The sequence below is a fragment of the Geotrypetes seraphini genome, chromosome 11 (genome assembly GCF_902459505.1).
Source record: "Geotrypetes seraphini chromosome 11, aGeoSer1.1, whole genome shotgun sequence".
Classification (NCBI taxonomy): Eukaryota; Metazoa; Chordata; class Amphibia; order Gymnophiona; family Dermophiidae; genus Geotrypetes; species Geotrypetes seraphini.
Genome location: NC_047094.1, coordinates 123841957 through 123860760, shown reverse-complemented (window position 1 = coordinate 123860760; position 18804 = coordinate 123841957). Strand labels below are relative to the sequence as shown.

The following is an 18804-nucleotide window of genomic DNA, read 5'->3' as shown; positions in this document are numbered from 1 at the left end:
GACCAGGGTTTGCTTGGCCAAATTTACCTAACCTAAATGCCTACTGTTGCCAAAGGCAATCCATGCCAAAACTCCGCCCCAAACCATGCCTACTTTTTGGGTAGGCACCTCGATGTAGATGCCTCCTACTACTATTTATTATTTCTATAGCGCTGAAAAGGTGTACGCAGCGCTGTACATATTAACATACAATAGACAGTCCTGGGACTGTCTGCCAAGTCTCTTCCCTGAAGAAGCCCTTTCTGGAAACGTCAATCGCTCCTCCTAAACTTACTTGCTCCACTTCATCACTGACGCTGAAACCGTGGATTGAAGACAAAGTTTTATTTTATTTTTCTTTCCAGCTTATGATTTATCTTTAATCTTATCTATTGTTTTACCTTTTGTCTTTGTTTTGTTCTATTTCTATCATTTAAATTTCTCCAGAATTCTACTGTTCAACGGCTCCCCCTTCCTGCTTCTATTCCTTTCTCTCCTCTCTTCTACCTTCCAAAGTATTTAGATCAATGCTGTCTTGTTAAAATGTTTATTTTATTTTTATTTTTCCTCTAACTCTACTTTTCACTTCTCTATTACCCTCCAGGTACTTTAGTTAGATTGTGAGCCTTCGGGACAGTAAGGGAATTTTTCAAGTACCTTTCTTATTTCTAATCTTAATGTATATTTTCTGTAAACCGCTTAGAACCTAACGGATGTAGCGGTATATAAGAAATAAATTACATTACATTACAGTCCCTGCTCAGAAGAGCTTACAATCTAATTTAGACAGGACACTACAGGGTTGGGGAGATTATGGTATAGGAAATGATACAGTGGGTCTAGGTATCTGACAGTAGTGCATGGGGGTTAATTGTTGAAAGCAATTTCAAAAAAAGTAGGCTTTTAGCTTGGATTTCAATAATGCTAGGGATGGAGCATGACGTATCGATTCAGGCAGCCTGTTCCAGGCATACGGTGCCGCAAGAAAGAAGGGAAGGAGTCTGGAGTTGTCAGTGGAAGAGAAGGAGCTTGCCCGATGAGCCTACCTAAAAATTAAAATTTTTTTGAATTGGTTTGTAATGGCGCTGTTCAAGTAACAGCACCGATTGAACCAATTAAAAAAATGAATCCCTCCTTTATCAAGCTGCACTAGAGGTTTTTAGCGCAGGTCAGCAAGGTAAGTGCTCTGATGCTCATAGGAATTCTATGATAAAGACCTCTAGCACAGTTTGATAAAAGGAAGGGGGGGGGGGGGTAAAGTTAGATGACTGGATTGGCTAGGTGTGTCGACCTAGGCGGCTAACAGTAGGCACTTTTTATTGAATCAGGGCCTTTCCTCTAGGAGCCAGCAGTCTAACAAACGCTCTATCACAGTAGTTCTCAAATCTGTCCTGGAGGACCCCCAGCCAGAGGGGTTTTGAGGATATCTCTGGTGAATATGCATGAAACAGATTTGCATACATGTCACTTGCATTATATGCAAATCTCTCCCATGCAAATGGTTACCATATGGCTCCAGAAAAAGGAGGACGGATTGAGACATCTGGATTTTACTTCCATTGCTTCGACACAGAACTTCTTCAACTAAAGAGACACTGCAGACAACTCGAAAGAGCATGGCAAAAAAAGAACCAAGAACCAACCAAAGTAGCTTGGAGAAACCTAATAAAACAATACAAGATCAAACTTAAGGAAAAACGAAGAGCTTATTACTCCAAACTAATAGGCACAGAATCCTTAGACCCAAAGAAACTCTTCCAACTTGTGAAGAACCTCACCGACACTCAACCATTCCTAACCACTCAAGGAATCCACCCTCCAACGGCCACCCAACTAGCGGACCATTTCAAGAATAAGATCGCCAATATTAGAGCCTCCTTCAACAACTCACCGTCCCTCCTAGATGAGATCATAATAGCCACTGCAGCTGACAGGCACTGGTCCAACTTTACAAAGGTGCAATGGCTGGACATGAACAGACTCTACAGAAAATACAGTCGAGCGTCATGCGACCTGAACAACTGCCCGTCATATCTACTGACAAACGCATCCCCCAAATTTAGAGCTTGCCTCTTGCAATGGATCCAAACAACTCTCACGGAAGGCAAATTCCCACAAGACCTAGGGGAAATCATAATCACCCCAATACTGAAAGATCCCAAAGGACCAATAGACACCCCCTCCAACTACAGACCCATCGCCTCAATTCCATTATATGTTAAACTAATAGAAGGTCTGGTTGCCAAATACCTCACCAACTACCTTGAAGACCACAACCTACTCCACCCAACTCAATCGGGGTTCAGATCTAACCACAGCACCGAGACACTGCTAGCTTCCCTTCTAGATATAGCCAGACAGCACCTTAGCAAAGGAAGAAGGATGCTGATAATTCAACTCGACCTCTCTGCCGCATTCGACCTGGTCGACCACACCATACTTCTTCAGATATTAGAAGCAATAGGGATCTCAGGCGAAGTATACAACTGTTTCAAGGATTCCTTAAAACAAGAACATACAGAGTAAAAACAAAGGATCTTATATCGGAGCCTTGGACCAACCCCTGCGGAGTACCCCAAGGTTCCCCACTGTCACCCATGCTCTTCAATCTTTACATTTCCTCCCTCGGTACCCTGTTAGACAAACTCAAAGTAACTTCATTCAGCTATGCAGACGATATCACCATACTCCTCCCCTTTGACACACAAGACCCCACCAAATCAGGCACCCTGGAAAAAACTCTAGAAGCAGTGGAAAAATGGATGACAGAACATAAACTGAAGCTCAACCCAGATAAAACTAAATTTCTACTGCTTGAAAAGGACAAAACCCCTTCTATAACTGAGCTAGAAATAAAAACCACCAAATATCCCCTACAACCCACTCTCAAACTCCTTGGAGTAACAGTAGACAGAGATTGCACTCTTCAGGTGCAAATCAACAAAATCACACAAAAAGCTTTCTTCACCATGCGCAACCTTCGCAAAATCAGAAAATTCTTTGAAAAAGAACAATTCAGACTCATAGTTCAATACCTAGTCCTAAGTCTATTGGATTACTGCAATATCCTCTACCTTTCTTGTCCTACCTACCTAATAAAACAACTACAGACCGTGCAGAACACTGCCCTCAGAATGTTCTATTCCCTTGGAAAATTTGACCACATCACCAACGCCTTCCTAGACTCACACTGGCTTCCAATACAAGCCCGCATCCAATTCAAACTATACTGTATGTTATTCAAAACCTTAAACGGAACGGCACCCACCCACCTAAACAACCGTCTAAACAGGAACCTCTCAACCAGACAGAGGAGAACCCAATCCCCTTTCTCCTTCCCCCCTTTTAAAGGAACTAAACGCAAAAAGATGTATGACAACTTACTTGTAACTCATGCAGCTAAATTAGACCCCTCCATCACCAACCTACTGACAGCATCAACTGACCTCAAGGCTTTCCGCAAAGAAATCAAGACCCTACTATTCAAGAAATTCACCCAAACGTCCTAATCCCTTCCTTTTCCCCTCTCTCCCCCTCTTAGAATCTACTCATCAAAATTGCTTTAGACCTTACGCCTTAATTGTAATTTGTATTTCTCTTCCTGGAAATGTCCAGTTATCGTTCTGATGTAATCCGCTTAGAACTGAAAGGTACAGGCGGAATATAAGCCAGTAATGTAATGTAATGTACACTCTGATATGAAGCAGCCAGAATTGAACCTGCTAAGCAAGCAAACACCTCTTTGAGAGTCCTAATTCCTCTCACCTTGGTCCTAACTCCTCTCACCTTGGATTCTGCATCCCCAACCCTATATGTCATGTCTGTCTGTCCGTCCAAGTTAGATTGTAAGCTCTTCCGAGAAGGGACCGTCTATAAATGTCAAAATGTCCACCTTCCAGCGCTATATAAATAATAAGTAGTAGTAGTATCAGAGATTCCAAGTTACCAAGTTCTAGGAAAGAAATTTTAGGCCACTCCTGGATTTCTCACAACATTACATTGATACATTATGGGACCAGAAACACTGATTTCATTTTCAATGAGTAGAATGAGGAACTACAAATACCACACTGCTTTGAGAATGTGACCCTAAAAATCAGGACTGGCCAGAAAGGCCCCTGAAACTGGATAACTTGATGCTCTGCAATATAGATCCAGTAGGGTTGGAGGAACAAACAGGAGGGAAGCTGGTATTGTTTTAATTTTCTTTAGAGAAGAATTCCTGTTTACAGCTCTGTTTGCATGCAGCAGATGGGAGGTTTGGGCTGGTCCCAGCGGATGAGGAGCAGGACAATGCCAGAAGGTTCTGAAGACAGGAAACAGAGATACAGATGTCAGGGGACTGGTAGTTAACAAAACCTGTTTCCTGTTGTCTTAAGTAAAAGAGAATGCAACAAAGAAAACCTCTTCCCCCATCCCCCAGGTACAATTACTTGTGCAAATGATTGACCTTTTCAAGGTTTTTTTAATGTTTGGGGTTTTTCTGTAAGATTTTTATGAGCTGGATTGGATAATTTAGATCCACTTATTTTGCTGGTTATTGGTTATTAAAGTTCATGCCTGGTTTATGCTGGAATAATATTCATCAGATCACACAACATAATATCTTGGGGAAGTTTTCTGTTTAGTTTTCATGACTGTTTAAGTCCAGTCCCAAGTCAGTGAGATCCAATGATAGTAAGGTAGACAACTGCATTCAGATTTGCCCAACAGGGGTGATCCCCTGGGTTCAGCCCATTGCATGCAGGGACTGGTTCTGATTTTCCCATTGCATTCCCATTGCATTGCATTCTCTGTATGCAATGGGCTAAACCCAAGACCTGATCAACCCTGTCAGGTGAGTCTGGATGCAATTAGCATCCTTAAATGACAACAAGCCCTGAAAGACTGGTCCTTCTGAAAATATCCCCTCTCTTTCTACATTCTGCCTTTGATGGTATGTTTTAGTAGCCACAATCTACTATACTGGTCTTGGCAAGCATTTCCTACCCCTGCCCCCCTGAATTATACATTTTTCTGAAGCTTTGCAGCATTTTCAATCTTTGTGGTAAAACTGCAGCTGGAACATCATGCTTGACATCATCAGTCAGTGACAAGGTGATGACACAGTGATGTCATAAAAAGGCAGAACAGTGCCTAAAAGGATAAATACATTATAAGTACTGGTATACTGGGTCAGATGAAAGTTCTATTCAGCTCAGTATTCTGTTTCCAGTAATGGCTAATCTGGGTCACAAACACCTGTCAGGATCCCAGAAGCAATTTTATTTTCCTGAGCATTAATCAAAGAGGGTAAAAAAGTATGGTTTCCAATATAGTCCCATCAGTTTGGACAAGCTAAACCAATCCTAGTTTAATGCTTAGCACATCTATTGCCTTATTGTTCCAATTCATCAAAGAGTCGGATCATATGTGCAGTGTGCACGGGGTAAAGCCAGGACTCGCTCAGTCTGTCCCATATGACTTGAGATGTTTTCATAGCCCTACAAGTCGACCTGCTTCCATCCTATGATCCTACTTGAAGGACTTATGTCCTTTTTTTTCCATGTAATTAATTACACATGGTATAATCCCTTTGGGACCAATACTGCTGCAAGGCACAATAGCAAGGTCAGTGTCAGACAATAGAACAGGTCTTTATCAGAGAAAAAGATCAGCAGAGCTGGCTTTAGCTGTCATTTCTGCTTGCTGCAAGAATTGAAAATGCTCCTCTCACCCTTCTGTGCTTGACTTATGTACCACAGGAGTCCTTGCTTCTGATCCCATTGTTCCCAACTAAATTTAGAAACTTCCTGAAAAAGAGATTACTAAAGATAGCCACAGGAGATGTGGGGAGGGGGCACTTCTCCTGGCTTCCCAGATCCTAGGATGCTGTTATTAAACTTGTATTGGTTTCTGTTTCCTTTGTTTAATCCAATTTCTTCCTGTATTGTTTTGGGCTCTTCTAGCATACTGTACAGCAGGGGTGTCCAACCTTTTGGCTTCCCTGGGCCACATTGGCTGGAAAAAAATGTTTCTGGAGCCACACAAATGTGCAAACACTGCAGCAAGACAGAGGAGGGAGCCGGCAAGACGGTAAACACCCAGGGGCAGCAGAGGAAAACACTGCATCGCCCTCGACCAGGGCCGCACAAAATACTTCACGGGGCCTAATGCGGCCCTCAGGCCGCAGGTTGGACACCCCTGCTGTACAGAGTCCCAGAAACTGGCAGAGCTGGGTTAGTTGATTAATTTGTGAAGAAATTAAATGTAATAAATAAAAGCAAACATCATTCTCCATCCACTGTCCACAAATATAAGGCTTTTGGGAGCTAACAAATAAGAAGAGTATTCCAATGATAGTCAATAGGAGAAGGCAGGGTGAGATCAGGGAGGTTAATGTATGATCAGACAGTGTCAAGCAGTTGAATTTTATGATTCATAATGCTTCAGAAAGTCAAGATCTTTATTAACTCCTTTCTTCTTAGCTGTAATCTTTCTAACACATTGTCAGGCTTATAATCAAAAAACATGGGGGTTCAAAAAGCATCCTAATTTAGCACTTGGACGTCCTAAACGCCAAGGCGTCCAAGTACCGATAATCAAAACTGTCTTTCTGTACGTCTAGCAAGGTGTTCCAGCCTCTGTATGTTCAGAGCATGAGATGGGCATGGTGGAGGCATGTTATGGGCGGCCTCTGGGCGGTCTCAAGGGCGGGAAGTTGCATCAGAGGAGAAGCTTCCGCCCACACATGCACGCTACTGCTTGCAGGCTCCAACGGCTTTGTGAAGAAGTTACTCAAAGCGCGCCGTGAAGGTAAGGGGAGGGAGGGAGACAGATAGATTTGGGTAGGTAGGAAAGAGGGAGGTGACTGCACACGTTCCCACCCTTAACTGCGGGGACAAGGCCATTCATCGCTCCATGGGGTAGTGGATGGTCTTGTCCCCGTATCCGCAGTGAGCACTTTTTCCCCCCTCACCATTTTGGCAGGTTACCCGTGGCTGCCCGCGGGTAACAGCCACCGTGTCATTCTCTAACTTATACGTTTGGAACTAGACCTGTTTATAAGGGTCTAAGTGCCACAAAGGTGCCCAAACTGACCAGATGACCACAGCATGCATCAAGGTAAGACCCCCTCACATTCCCCCAGTGACCCCTTTCTACCACACAAAAATGAGAACAAAAAGATACATACCTGTCTCTAAAACAGCAACATCAGTAATGGGGAAGCTGCACACAGGTGTCTTAAGTAGCTTGGTGGGTAGGCTAGTGAACCATAGAGAAGAGGACCCAGGCCCATAAGCCACTCTAACCACTACATTTATGGTAGAATGTGTGAGCCCACCCAAACCCTACTATACTGTCATATACTACAATTTATTTAGGCGCTGGTTGCTTTGTAATTTTTATAATTTTTGATAATGTATCTGTGATCATTATGACTATGTATATATTTGTTGTGACCCGCTTTGAGTAAATAAACTATAAACTATATAGGTGCTACCAGCAGCCACAAGTGCTATTGGAGTGGTACACAGGAAAATATAACAGATTTTGCAGAGCTCACCTTAAATTATAAGGGGGGTTATAGTGAGATATACAGCTGGCACCCTTTATGTGAAGTTCACAGCAGTGGCCTTCTGAGGTAGTGTTTCTCAACTCGGTCCTGGAGTACCCCCTTGCCAGCCAGGTTTTCAGGATATGCACAATGAATATGCATGAAAGAAATTTGAATATAATTGAGTTGCTCTGTTAGGATGCCTACAGGGCCAGATCATTACTATGCTGGTCCCGCCAATGTCCAAATGATCAGGATTAGGATGTTTTCAACCTGGTTTGAACAATTTCCTGGTGTAAAAAATCCATAGTCTGTTATTGAGAAAGACAGACATGGGGGAAGCCACTGCTTGCCCTGGATCGGTAGCATGGAATGTTGCTACCCCATGGGTTTTTGCCAGGTACTAGTGACCTGGATTGGCCACCATAAGAACGGGCTACTGAGCTTGATGGACCATTGGTCTGACCCAGTAAGGCTATTCTTATGTTCTTATGTTGGAGGTGGAGGATCACGTTTGATACGACAATAGTGACAACATCAAATTTATACTGTGCAGAAGAAAGGCCAAGCAATCTACTGCTGTATTCTGCCAAGAAAACTTGATGATGAAACATAAAGAATCAATGTATATTGCTGGAAGATGGTCCCCCTTGTTTGAAAGGCATTCACCATGCTACTAGGGAAGAGCTGATCATCACCCAGAATATGTCCAGTGTTTGTGAAGTTGACGGATCAAAGCTGCCAGGCCATCCTGATGGTGATGTTACTGTACAGAAAAGATAATCAGAAGCTGTAAAGATATTTTTACCATAGGAACATGGAATGTATGATGTATGAACCAAGGAAAATTGGAAATTGTTAAAGATCAAATGGAAGAAAACAAAATTGATTTGATAGGGATCTGTGAACTCAAATGGATAGGACAGGGCTATTTTCAATCAAATGAGCACTGAATATGCTACTCTGGTCATGAAACACAAAGGAAAAATGACGTGGCATTCATCCTCAACAATAAGCTTTCAAAGATGGGACTAAAGTACAATGTTATCAGTGATAAGAGTCATGCCAATCTGTCTACAGGGAAAGCTGATCAATGTCACCTTGATCCAAGAATATGCTCCAATGACAGATGTGGAAGATGAGGATATAGGTTGTTCTACGAACAACTTCAAAATGAAATAGATCAAATGTCAAATCAAGATCTACAGATCATTATGGGGGATTTCAATGCAAAAGTAGGAAGTACACCTGAAGATGCAGTGGTAGGCAAGCACGGCATAGGAGAAAGAAATAAAACATGGCCAACCAATTGGGGAAGATCACAGTTCATAACTATACTGAAGAAAGGTGGCACCAAGGACTGTAACAACCAAAAAAATGATTGCATTAATTCCACATGCCAACAAAATATTACTGAAAGTAATACAATAAAGGCTACAATCATATGTTGAGCAAGAACTACCCGAAATTCAGGCTGGTTTCAGAAAAAGTTGAGGAACAAGAAACATTATTGGCAATGTTAGATTAATACTGGAGAAGAGCAAAGAATGGCAAAATACAATACAATAAATCAATTTCTACCGCATAACCAAATAGTTCTATGCGGTTCACAAAAGAGTAATAAAAATACAGGAAAATCTAGATGTAGAAAGTCTAATTGCCTATGAATTTATTGAAGAGATATGTCTTCATTTGCCTTCTAAAACTGGAGATAGGAGTGGGACATAGAGCACAATGCCTAAAATCAACATCATGCAGGGCAGCTTGAAAGGAGTGTTGCTGCTCATGAAATTTTTAAAATTTACAGCCATTGGCTGGTGGAAAAACAAATAGGGCATAGGTTTTTCTCAGGTTTTTCTGGGATGAAAAAACAAATAAATCTGTCAGGTATTGAGGGGCCTGACTGGTGACAAAAGCCCCTATACTTTTGCTTCATCGATTATAGCAAAACTTTTGACTGTGTGGATCATGATAAGCTATGGAGAACTCTAGCACAACTGGGAATACCCAAACACATAACTCAGTTGATAAAGTGTCTCTATGAAAATCAAGAAGCTGCAATGAGAACAGAATATGGCAAGACTGATTTGTTTCCAATAAAACATAATCAGGCAAGGATGCATCTTGTCACCTTACCTGTTCAACCTTTACAGTGAAGCCATCTACAGAAAAGCAAATTTGGATGAAGAGAATGTTGGTTTGAAAGTTGGTGGCAAAATTTAAACAACCTGCGCTATACAGATGATACAGTGCTCATTACCAGCAGAAAAGAAGACATGCTGTATCTACTGACAAAAGTCAAAGCCAAAAGTCAGAACATGGGATTAGAACTGAACATAAACAAAATGAAGGTCATGAGCACAGAAAACGATGAAGATTTTGAGCTTGAAGGAGAGAGAATAGAAGTTGAAAAGGATTTCAATCTCTTGGGCTTAATCATAAACAAAGAAGCAACTAGCAGGGAAGAAATACTCTGGAACACTCTTCAATGAAGGCTCTTGACAAAATATTCAAAGGCAAAGAAATAACACTCAAAATGAAGATCAGACTTGTCCATGCACTCATTTTTTCAGTGGTCATTTGCAGATGTGAAAGTTGGACACTACGGAAACAAGACAGAAAGAAGATTGACTCATTTGAGCTTTGGTGCTGGAGAAGGATTTTATGCATGCTGTGAACCACAAGAAGAACTAACAAATCAGTTCTGGAAGATATCAAATCGGCTGTCGCTCGAAGCCCAAATGATCATTGGAGAAAGACATTATGTTTGGGAAGATCGAAGGAACTAGGCAAAGAGGGTGACCTGTAATCAGATGGCTGGACATGTTGAAAACAACCTTGGGATTGATTCTGGATTTACTGTCTTCTTGAAGAAATTCAACCAAGGCAGTGTACAGCAAGAATAAGCCAGACAGTCAATAAACAAGTCAAATAACTATACAAATTGGGAGGAGTTCCATAAATGACACCTAAAAATCGGGGGGGGGAGTGGCCTAGTGGTTAGAACTTGCCGCCTAAGCACCCTGATGTTGTGGGTTTAGCATCAATGTTGAATTCCCTGATTTTCAGTCCAATGCTCTAACTATTAGGATACTCCGTGAACACTTAATTTGGGAAGGGGGGGTGGCAAAGAGTGAGAAGGGTCAATTCAGCATTAGCCACTTTCCACCTACATCCCTCAAAACTACGACAAATGAAATTAGGTGAGGGATGAATGAGAATGGAGGGAGAAGGATGGGAAAAAAGACTGACCAGAGAGTAGACCTGCCCCAACTCCCATTGCCAGCTGCATAGGCTGACCCTGATACTATGACATTGGCTGGCTGTACATCTCCCGTTTGCAACAGTGAGACCGCTAATGACCAATGTTTAGTTTATTCAGAGCTTGAAACACCACCCTTCATCAAGTACAACAAAGTAGTTTACAATCAATACAATAAGTGCAATGAATAACAGAGACATAAAATGAACAAAGATCATCAAAGACAAATGGTCAAAGAAACATACACAAAGAATAAATAGATATAAACTACTGATTGAACGACCATAAAAATATGACTATGCAATACTCTAAAACCAAACAGAACTATAGGACAAAATCAGTAGGATAATATCAAACAGAATAATAACAACAGAGTATTCATGTCACCAGAGTCCCCAACCAGCACAAGCAGCAATGCCACTGCTAAAAAGCATGGGCAAGGAAGAAGGATTTCAAACTGTTTTGTAATCTTCAATATCAGGTTTCTTCCTGGAGAGGAGGAGGAAATAAGCTCCAAAGAGTTGACCCTAGGTATGAACAAGCGGTTTAACATATGTCCTCCATAATTGATGATGGAAGATTCTTATTTTAGTAGAATTAGATATTCTGAGAAAGGACACATCTGGAGGGGCTGTATGCTATTAGAGCCTTAGTCAAAGTACTAGGATTCCAGTATACAAGATTTTATGTGTTAAAAGCACCACTACTGGTACTATTAATTATTTCTATACCACTACCAGACATACGCAGTGCTGTACAGAGTCACAAAGAAGACAGTCCCTGCTCTAAAGAGCTTACAATCTAAACAGAACTTCTGAGCTTACCTTACCAATCTGTTAAAACAAGCCAAAAAAAAAAAAAGCCTTTGCTTCATCATTTGTGTAAAGTTAAGGCTAGAAATAGAGCTTGGTTGATGATAAGTCCTTTTAATTGGACTAAGCTTCCTGTGCTTATGAGATGTGTCAAGGACTGTCAAATGTGAATCTTTGTGATTCTGTCATTTTCCATTCTTTAGCAGCTGCATCATTGTTACTGGTTGCTTGGGACAGGCATTTTGAGGTTGAGTTGTTGTATGTTATTATGCTGTTTTCATTTATTGTCTATGGTTTATATAGGATGAACTTATGTTAATTGTGCTATCTGGCTTATTTTTGCTTTGATATGAATTCTCGAGTGTTGCCACTGTAGTGAAAAAGCTGACGATGGCCCACATTTCACGATACGGTTATCGTTTCTTCAGGGCTCTGAATACGCAGGAAAATTGCCTGTCCTGCATTCAGTTCTAAGGTCAGATTATTTGCATGCACTGCTCCATTGTATGCATATACTGTAGATCTCATGCATATTCATTATGGAAATCCTGAAAACCCAACGGCAAAGGTTGAGGTTGATCAACCCTAGTTTAGCTCATCTAATGAATCCCCCCTGCCAAGGGCGATCCTATAATGAGGACAACTGAGAAGGTGGCCTCAGGTGGCACTCTTGAGGGAACGGCATATTGCTGCCAGCTCAGCACTCTCTGTCGCTCCCCTTCCCAGCATCTAATACTTTCACCTACTTCCCCTCCCCCCCGATTGATATTTTTTTCCTTCCCATCCCCTGGCGTCTACCTTTAGATTTGTCAGTGGTGGAAGTAATTCACAGAACAGCCCTGCCGCTGACCCCAGTGCTTCTCTCCTCTACCCATCCCAGTGGAAACAGGAAGTTGTCATAGAGGGCGGGGCACAGAGATGTTGAATGTATTATAATATAAATAGGTAGGATAAATGTAGATATAAGGTATGTTTAGTGTTCTAGAATGCACATGTGTAGGGTAAAGAGAGTGTAAATGCCCAACCTGCTTCCCCGATGCTGGTGTGGAAAAATTTTCTGCTGCTGGCTGGTTAGTTGGGCAGGTGAGCTGACAGGAAAGAGTTGACCATTTTGGTTGGTATTACCGTGGTAGTGGTAGAGCGTTCTATGGTGATATTGCATGAATGAGAACCGCTGCTACAGTAATATCGTGGCAATGGGGATCCAGGGCATCCTCTCCTAGCCTACCTTTTAATATCCCTAATGATCTAGTGGCTTCTTCAGTGTCAGGAAAGAGCCCAACTCTTTCTTGCCCCTGCCCCTGCTAGAGCTGCCGCCACCAGTCCAAAGATTTTCAAAATGGCTGCTGAAACTTCATGCGGCTTGTTTCTGCTGGGCAGGACATGGCAGAGGAAAGGCTTCCGGGTTATCAGCAGGCAGCCTGTAGAAATCACTGCCACTGACTCTGACCCATTGAAACCGGAGAGTGAAGAGAGGGAGGTGCAGGAGCCTAATCTGCTCTCCTGACACTAGCAAGAGAGAAAGTTAGCTGTAAGTGTGGTGGGGGAGAGTTGAGAGAACAAGAGAAGGAGGATTATAGAACATGGGATCAAAGGGAAGAAGAGATAGATACTGCAAAGGGGTAGGGTGGAGGAGAGAAAGGGAGAGATACCGCAAAAGGGTGGAGAGGGGCAAGAAAGGGAAAATGTTACATGTGGGGTAGAGGAGAGGGAGAGATACTATAAGAAGAGGGGCAAGAGAGAGAGAAATGTTGGGGAATAGGGGTGCATGAGGAGAGAGGAAGAAATGTTAAAAATTATTTTGGAAGGGAAGAAGGGAGAGATGTTTGACCCATGGCACAAGAGAGGAGAAGAGAGATGGTGGATAGTGGGAGAGAGGCAGAAATGTTGGGCATGACAGAGAAAGTGAGAGAATGCTGCATGGGGGAAGGGAGAACAGAGATGGAACAAGGGTACAAGGGAGGGAGAGAGTGATATGTTGAACATGGGGATGTATGAGAGGGAGGGAGAGATACACATCAGGTGGAAAGAGAGATGGATGCAGGAGCGAAAGAGAGTGATGGGTAGGGTGGAGCAGAGCAAGCTTTGTGCTCACCCACTGTGGGCTCAGGCCCACCCAAAATTGGCTGTCTGGCTATGCCACTGAAGGAGAGAGGGATGCCAGACATGCTAGATAAAAGGGGAGATAGGGAGACAGACATGATGGATGGAAGGGGAGGTGGGAGGACAGGCACTGGATGTAGGAGGGGAGAGGAGGCAGAGTCTGGATACAAGGGAGAGAGGAGGACAGACACTGGATGGAAGGGGTGGGGGACAGACATGGATGAAGGAGAGAAGGCAGAATCTGGGTAAAAGTGGGACATGGGGACAGACATGCTGGATTTAAGGGGAGGGGGCAGACACACTGAATGGTATTGGAGAGAGAGAAGGCAGGCACTGGATGGAAGTGGAGGCAGAAAGAAGGTACACAGTAAATGAAAGAGGGAAAGAGAGGGGGCAAATGCTGAATGTGGAGGTGGGGGTGGAGAAAGAGGACTGAGGATGTCAAATAGGAGAGCCAGAGCAAGGGAAAGAAATGGCAAACTGTATGTAGACAGTGAAAAAAGGAGACATTGAAAACTTTATAGTAGGAAAAACTGAAAGGAAAAGGAGAAAAAAATGACAAATGGACAAAGAGAGTTAAGGAGAAGCCCCTTTTTTTAAACAGTGATGCTCATACAGGGAACATAAGAACATAAGATTTGCCGCTGCTGGGTCAGACCAGTGGTCCATCGTGCCCAGCAGTCTGCTCACGCGGCGGTCCTTAGGTCAAAGACCAGTGCCCTATTTGAGTCTAGCCTTACTTGTACATGTTCTGTTCCAGTAGGAACTTATCCAACCTTGTCTTGAATCCCTGCAGGGGGGAGTAGTATTCTTTGTAAGCTGCACTAAACATCCAGTATCTGAATTTTATTCAGAGTAGTATAAACTACATGTGAATAAGTAGGGAAAGCATGCCGAGTATTCTCTTCACTGCCAGGATGGTGAGGGGACAGGGATGAATCTTTGTTATCAAATGGCCCCAGCACCATTACCTCCTGCACTGAATCATGTACTCCACCAAAAACTAGGTCTAGAATTGTTTCACCTCTTGTGATTCCTGAATGAGCTGCTCCATAAAGCAGTCCTTGATTTCATCCAATAATTTTATCTCCCTAGCATACCCTGATACTCAGTCAATATTGGGGTAGTTGAAGTCATCTATGCCTGTTAGTGATTTTTGAACTTTCCCTGCATTTTCCAAGACTTTTGGATGTTTCAATCTCCAACTGGGGAGTGGCTACCACTGATATTTGATTCAGTGAACATTTTGATTCAGAAAAACGAAGCCCATTTGAGAGAAAGTGGAGTTTTTGAGCCCATGAAGCTGAACTGAGGCTTTTTCTCCACGTTTTTTTTCTTTTCTTTTCTGGTTCTCTTGTGCTCCTTTTTCTTCGGTTTCTGTTTTGAATTTAGGGCTCCTTTTACGAAGCCACGTTAGCAGCTTTAGTGCGTGCGACTTTTAATCACGCGCTAACCCCTGCGGTAGCCGAAAAACGATTGCCTACTCAAGAGGAGGCGGTAGCGGCTAGCGGTTTATTGTGCGCTATTACACACGTTAAACCACTAACGCGCCTTCATAAAAGGAGCCCTTAGTGTGTGGTATATAATTGCGGTGGTGTATTTCCTCTATTTGTGAGTGATTATTTGGCAGTACTGAGTGGGGGGTTCTATAGATATATTTATTATGAATTTTGTTACTTGGTGATTTTACATACTCTTCCCTATTAATTTGGTAGTTGAAGTCACCCATTATTTTTGCTTTACCCAGTTTGTTAGCCTCCCTAATTTCTGATATAATTTCTGTATTTGTCTGTTCATCCTTGTCAGTTGGGTGTTAGTACACTCCTATCTCTATCCTTCTCCGGTTTACACATTTCTGTCCTTAGGGATTCTAAGGTGTGTTTTGTGTCCTGCATAATTTTTAGTCTATTTGATGATTCAAGGGTTCCACCAATTCAATCCACCCTATCATTGAGATACAGTTTGTAGCCTGGTATAACAGTGTCTCATTGGTTATCTTCCTTTCATGAGGTCTCAGAGATGTCTATTATATCTATCTTTTCATTAAGTGCAATATATTTTAACTCTCCCATCTTGTTTCTTAGGCTTCTTGCATTTGCTTACAGCTATTTCAAACAATGTATGCTATTCCTACAAAATACAGAAATAATTTGCAATCTTTAAAATCTATTTGCTCTGTATTTGAAGACACCTGGTCTACTATGGTCTCTATTGCAACCTCGCTATCAGGATGCCCTATCGTCCCTGTTTTGGTAATAAAGATATCTTTTTCTGAATCATGCTATTTTGAACAACTGTCAGCCTTCCCCTAGTTTCTATTTTAAAAACTGCTCTATCTCCTTTTTAAATGTTGATGCCAACAGCCTGGTTCTATCCTGGTTAAGGTGAGGCCCATCTTTCTAAAATAGTTCTAAGTCTGATTGATGTTGGCATTGTCATCTTGAAGCAGGGACTTTAGACCATTTATTATTCTATTGTCCGTTTATTATGGAATTTTGGAAATCAATTTGGAGTCAAATAAATAGTTTATTAGAAAATCGTGTGGCATTATCCTATGATACAATATTATTTGGCATGGAGATGAGAGCTAAGAGTCAAATATCCTCTGCAAATAATAAATTATTGCTCATTTTGACAGGAGTTGCCATACAACAAATAACACTTAATTGGAAAAGTTGGAATAGATTGAAATTTAGTTTTTGATGGAATTCAGTATGTCATATTTATAAAATGGAAAGAACATTAGCCATTCAAAATAAATTTCAGGATGTGTGGAAGCCATTATCAGATTATTGTAAAGCATGAGTATATATTTTTCTTCCCTGATTAGTACAAATGGAAATTGGGCGGGGGGAGGGGGTATTTATTATTGGAAAATGTTTTTATGAAATATAAAAGGATGGGAGGGAAGGAGATAAATTTAATTTGATAAGATTAATTGTAGAATTTCAAGTGATATATCTATGTTAAAATGTTAATACCAATGTTGATGTACCCACATGTACCAAGACAGCAGGTTCCACCCCAGCACTGTCTAAAATCTTATCTAGATGATGTGCGAGGTCTGCCACCTTTGCACCAGGCAGACAAGTGACCAAGCGATCCTCAACAGCCACTCAACTATCTAATGCAAATGGACTGAAACTCCAATTACAACAGCCTTCTTAACCATTTCCTTCTGGGCAGAAGCCCCTGGAGTTGCATCCTAGATACATGAGGATGTTGCATCCCTTAGAGTGCAGATCCAGGCTACTGGATCACTTCCTACCTCTCCACAGTAATGATCTCCCTTCAGGAGACCTTTCTCCTTCATTGCAGCACAGAGGTTGACAGGTTGGAGGTGGGGTTTCTCTACTGTGTCCCTCTAGGCATCCTCTGTAAACCTCTCGGTCTGCTTCAGCCCCTCCAAGTCTGCTATTTTAGCCTCCGGAGATCAGACTTGTTCTCAGTGCTGCTAGGAGCTCTTTGCATCGCGTGCAAAAACTGGATAGCCCTCATCTCGCTGCTGAACTGCTGCTTGATAGCTTACTTAAGTTGCTAAGGGATTGGGAATATGTAAAATAAAGTCCCCTAAGATTAGGCTATAATAATATTTAGTTTTTATTATTATTAATTTTAATATTAGGATCCAAATAGACTGTATTTCTAAGTGCTAATTACTGGCTAACAGAGATGCCCTGATTACCCCACCCCCTTTTTAATGAAGCCACGTTAGGGTTTTTTATCGCTGACCACAGTGGTAAAAGCTCCAATGCTCATAGGACTTCTGTGAATGACAGAGCTTTTACCTCTGCGGCTAGCAATTTTTAAAAAAAACCCTAATGTGGCTTCGTAATAAGGAGGGGGGGGGGTTAAATTTATAGCTTCCTAATTGGTTCAAGGGCAGCTAAATGAAAGATCAGACTATAGGTGTGGTGGGTGAGAAGGAATTAAAGTATAAACTGGGGCTTTCTGTGCCTATCAGCTGTGCTTTATACTGATACCTCTTTTAGTAACTTTTGTAAAAGCCCCCTTAATTGCTAGTCTATGTAACTGTAATGCAGAAAAGCTATCCCTTAAACTCCTTTTTTAAGTGAACAGAATATTTAAAATAAAGTCTCTGAGCTTACCTATTTAACTGTAAGGCTACCTTTCCCCAAATTTAAAAGAAATTTCCCAGCAAATTCTTACCAGTGAAGATCTCTCTCTCTTTTTGGATGTCCTCTCACAGCACCTCTTCTGGACTGTCCCAGCCTCATGAGGTTCATGGTCACTGACCTTTTTTGTTTGCTGTGTGCATGTCTGCAAATATTTTTGTTATATTTTGTATACCTGTCAAATGGTGATATACCAAATAACCAAATAAATAAATAATCATTCCAGATCAGAGAGGGGCAACCCCTAATTCATCATTTGCTCTGGGGGGCCCTCTGCAAAATTTCTGCCTTGGGGGTCCTGGAATTTGAACTTCAGCACTGAAAAGTTAGTTACATTCCTGCCAGGGGTAATGGTGAGTTCTCAGCAATAATACTGTCTCTAGATCTCAAGTATGTTACTCCCAAAGGCTGGAGCCACTTCAGAGAAGCTCTATCAAAATGGTTCAAAGTCTAAACCAGAAAAGCAAAAGACTTGCCTCGAAAGGTAATAGAGCAAACACACAAAAAAGAGGCAAGTGAGATGTCTAAATTCAATCAATATTGCTACATTTATTAGTCCATAAGATTGTCCACCCAGAGAAGCAATCTCTTCTGTTGTAGTCCCAACTAGGAACCCAGTTTCAGCAAGTGCCTTCCTCAGGGGACCAGTGAGGTACTGGTAAAATGTATCTACTAGATAAAACACTGTGTCAGCATGTCAGACGTTGAAAACTGGGATCCTAGTTGGGACCACAACAGAAGAGATTGCTTCTCTGGGTTGGACAATCTTCTGGACTAATAAATGTAACAATATTGGTTGGAATTAGACATTTCACTTGCCTCTTTGTTGTGTGCTTGTTCAAAGTCTAAACCAGGCATTCTCAACCCAATCTTCAGGACACACTTAGCTAGTCGGGTTTTCAAGATATCCACAAAGAATATGCATGAGCTAAAGTTACATGCTTTACCTCCATTGTATGTAAAATTATCTCATGT

General features: G+C 41.8%; 2 protein-coding genes across 3 annotated transcripts in view; one reads left to right on the top strand and one right to left on the bottom strand.

Annotated features, from left to right (window-relative positions):
- The window catches only part of LOC117345554 (neural cell adhesion molecule 1-like), a 79981-nt gene that overhangs the window by 50748 nt on the left and 10429 nt on the right, over positions 1-18804 (bottom strand). The window lies entirely within an intron of this gene.
- The window catches only part of ATP4A (ATPase H+/K+ transporting subunit alpha), a 160848-nt gene continuing 146282 nt past the window's right edge, over positions 4239-18804 (top strand). The window contains exon 1 of the mRNA XM_033914374.1: positions 4239-4402. The gene's annotated coding sequence lies outside the window, so the exon portion shown is untranslated. The remainder of the gene's footprint in view (positions 4403-18804) is intronic.